Source organism: Bidens hawaiensis, unplaced genomic scaffold (assembly GCF_021521415.1).
Source record: "Bidens hawaiensis isolate Kalapana, Puna unplaced genomic scaffold, B.hawaiensis_p1.1 tig00000978_1, whole genome shotgun sequence".
Classification (NCBI taxonomy): Eukaryota; Viridiplantae; Streptophyta; class Magnoliopsida; order Asterales; family Asteraceae; genus Bidens; species Bidens hawaiensis.
The window spans coordinates 3,181,186-3,185,358 of NW_027491058.1; the positions used below are offsets into that span (position 1 = coordinate 3,181,186).

Consider the following 4,173-nt stretch of genomic DNA (forward strand, 5'->3'; position numbering starts at 1 on the left):
AATGTTACTCCTTTATATCACCTTCTTCGTTCTAGTGCTAACAACATCTAGATCATCAGACACCATATCAGTGCATCAAAACATCTCAGATGGTCAGACCATAGTTTCAAGTAACACAAAATTTGAGCTAGGTTTCTTTAGCCCGGGCCGTTCCAAAAATCGGTACTTGGGGATATGGTTTAAGAGCATGTCACCGCCAACCATTGCATGGGTTGCAAACCGGGAAGCTCCACTTATAGACACATCGGGTGTGGTCAAACTAGACAACCAAGGGAACCTGACTCTTGCTAATGGTAGCGGAAAAGTCATTTGGTCATCCTGCTCCTCGGCAACCGACTCATATATCAATCTTTTTGCACACCTCATGGATACCAGAAATCTGGTAATTAAGAATGGAAATATAACCAATGATACAAATTTTATTTGGCAAAGTTTTGATTACCCTGGAGATACCAGCTTAATAGGAATGAAGTTGGGCAAGAACTTCGTAACCGGAAAAGAAATATATCTTACATCATGGAGGAGTGCAGATGATCTCCTTTCCCAGGTTACATTAAGGTTTTTAATGATTAAGGGTAAATATCAACAGTTCTATATTAGAAATAAGTCTGCTATTGTAACTAGAATCGGGCCATACTCCGGCATATCATTTTCTGGCTGGCAGAACTACCTGTTATCGCTAATGAGCCATCATTTGTGAGTTATATGACCGTGACACGGAACGAGACGTATTTCACTATTGAAGCTCATAACGATATACCCAGAGTCTCGACAAGAATGATCCTAACGCCTGGTTGTAAACTGCAGTTTTGGCAGCAAAAGTTTCCTAACCAAGAATGGATGCCAACGCCCTTTGACTTTCCTGTAGATTCATGTGACAACTACGGAGTATGTGGCCCATATGGGATCTGTAATATTTCCACAACTCCTAACTGTGGCTGCATGAAAGGATTTGAACGAAAAACATCAGACGAAACGAGTCCTGATAATGATAAAAGTGTTTGTCAACAGAGCATAGCCTTGGATTGTGGGCCTGGAGACACATTCCTAAAGTTTTCAAGCATGAAATTACCAGACACAGGGAATGCTGTCTATAATAGCAACATGAATCTAGTAGATTGTGCGGCAGCGTGCAAGAATAATTGCTCGTGCACTGCCTATGCAAATCCCGATGCCGTTGGGTGCTTGCTATGGTTTGGAGATTTGAATGATGTCCGAGTGTACCCAGAAAACGGGCGAGATCTTTATGTAAGATCTTCCGCCTCAGAATTATCAGGTACGCCAATAACATTACAAAATTAATGCATTTCATGTTGATATTTGTACATTTTCAATCTGTTAACCATGTTTTTACAGCTTAATGTTCGGTCAATACTTGTTTAGGTAGCCAACACATATATGCTGTTTGTTTATTTCTGTATATTTGACATATATTGTTTCTTTGGACCTCGTAAATCTTCTAGACCTCCATTCCAGCTCCAACAGAAAGAAACGAGTAGTTAGAGTAGTTGCTTCGTCAGTATCAGTTGTTTTGACTTTGTTGGGCCTCACATTGGCACTCTACATTAGGAGAAAATGGAAGAAGAGATCAATTGCAGAGAGAAAAGGCAAGCAATATTAATCTAAATTACTATTTATATTTGTCTGAAATAGGTATAAGGTGGCACCTTATGATCAACAATGCATAAAAATAAGATGTTTGTGTCGTTGTCATAAATATTTCCTAGGTAAAGATTACGAAGGTAGTAGCGGCCAGATGGGTAGTGCAGAGGATCCTATGTTTAGCTTATTTAAAATTTCTAAGGCTACCAATAACTTTTCTGTCAACAACAAGCTAGGAGAAGGAGGGTTCGGACCTGTTTACAAGGTAAATGAATGATGCGAATTTGATGTTCATATCTGAATAAGTGCATATTAAAGAACTTTGGATTTACATTCATGTACTATTAATAATGGAAATGTCGGTTTACTAGGGTGTGCTAGAAGAAGGACAAGAGATTGCTGTGAAGCGGCTATCAAAGTCCTCTGGACAGGGGCGTGATGAGTTCGAGAATGAAGTTATGTGCATTGCCAAACTTCAGCATCGGAGTCTTGTAAAGCTCTTAGGATATTGCATTGAAGTTCATGAGAAAATGTTAATTTATGAATACATGCCTAACAAAAGCCTCGACAGTTTTATATTTGGTTGACCTCATTTACAATTCTAAAAATACAGATTTCTTAAAAATGCAAAGGAATACAATACATATAAGCGAAGTTGTTGCATATTGAGCAGACAAATCATGGAAGTCATTACTTGATTGGCCACACCGCTTTAGGATAATTCAAGGGATAGCTCGAGGTCTTCTTTATCTTCATCAAGATTCCCGGCTTAAAGTTGTACATAGGGACTTAAAAGCAGGGAACATTTTACTTGATCATCAGATGAATCCAAAGATATCTGAGGATGTTTAAAGAAGGCGAGAGTGAAGCAAATACAAAGAGAGTTGTGGGAACGTTGTAAGAATCCCTGAAGTCGATTCGTACTTTTCTGTACATTTTTTGTATTTTATATATCCCTTTTGTGTATTGATTCAGGGGCTACATATCTCCAGAGTATGCAGTGAACGGTCTCTACTCGGAAAAGTCATGATATATTCAGTTTTGGGGTTTTAGTACTAGAAATTGTGAGCGGGAAGAAAAATAGAGGCTTTGCTCATGAAGGCCATGATGATAACCTTCTTGGGCATGTAAGTGTGTTGAATATAATGATGCACTGATTGAAAATATATACTTATTTCACATGCGACATTTAGAATATATATACACGCACACACACACTCATTTATGTAAGTCTGGGTTCAAACAAGAACCATTAAAGGCGAGAAACCAAATTAGGGACTTTTAATCATGGAGGGAACAAAAGTAACAAACGTTTTCTTTTAATGGAGTGGAAATACATAGTACTCGGTGATTACAATCATCCATTTAAAATGATGCATGGGTTAAAAATTATATTTTACATTAATTGAAAGGTTTTATTTTGAACTTCCCTCAACGCCTGTATGTGCATGTATGTGATGAAGTAGGAGTAAGTGACACTCTGAAATGCCCATTTGAGATTTTCCTTTTATTTGGATTCATATAGGCATGGAGACTTTTCAAGGAAGGCAAGTCGCTCGATCTGATTGATGATGAATGTTTACGCCCATCCTATTCTGCTCGGGAAGTGTTGCGATCGGTACATGTTGGCCTATTGTGTGTGCAACGAGTAGAAGATAGACCTGACACACCGACTGTGCTTGGGATGTTGGGTGGTGAAGGTTCGCTTCCCTCTCCCAAAAAACCTGCATTCTTTATTCAAGAAAGTGAAATCAGCTCCAACTCAATTCTACCTTTACTATCATCATTAGTTAATAGAGTAACATTAAGTCAAGTAAATGGTAGATAGACAAGAAGAAATACTTTCATTATGTTTAAGGTATTTTATATGACTAAATATTTATATTAAAAAAGAATTAACAAGTTTGAAGATGTGTTATTATTATCTTTGTTTGTGTTGCCATATATTTTCTAAAAATTGTTTTATGATTATTAAAAATTGTATGTTTTTCTTCTGTGTAATATGTGAGGGATGTGGTGACGCTGAAAGTAAGTTTTGAATACTCAAAAGCCGTGTGGATGTTTTTTCCTTTAATAAAAGGTTGAGGTAAATTTGAAAATATTAAGACTTTTGTTGCTAGTCCACTATTTGGATTAAGAAGAATATTAGGGTTTGTGGTGACTGTCATTCGGCTTTTAAGTGTACTTCGGTTATGGTCGAGAGAGAGATTGTTTTAAGAGATACGAATCGGTTTCATCATTTTCCTAGCAGGTCTTGTTCTTGTGGTGATGATTAGTAGGTTTTTGAATTAAAGTTGAACTCATTAGTTTGTCTAATTTCGTGTGCTCTTTTATTCACACATTGGTGTGTGAGAATTCCTTGATTGCTTGATTCTGCTAGAAAATAGTTTACAAAAATTCTAATACTTTTTTTATTAAGATTATTTATCCTTGATTTGGTAAGGTTTCGACTTCTCAAAATCGTCACATATTCAAAATCGCCCACCGTCTTAAACTTGAAACAGCCGGTAAGGGGTCAGATCTTCGAACTCTCAGGAATTTTGATCTGGATGTCGGGTTCAGTTCGGTTAG

General features: G+C 37.3%; 1 pseudogene across 1 annotated transcript; it reads left to right on the top strand.

The window, feature by feature from the left end:
* LOC143549905 (G-type lectin S-receptor-like serine/threonine-protein kinase At4g27290) lies at positions 1 to 3,430 on the top strand (annotated as a pseudogene). The gene is made up of 7 exons (XR_013138227.1): positions 1 to 1,276; positions 1,464 to 1,607; positions 1,743 to 1,867; positions 1,974 to 2,184; positions 2,276 to 2,499; positions 2,578 to 2,729; positions 3,128 to 3,430. The product of XR_013138227.1 is annotated as a G-type lectin S-receptor-like serine/threonine-protein kinase At4g27290 (transcript).
* The last annotated feature ends 743 nt before the right edge of the window (positions 3,431 to 4,173 follow it).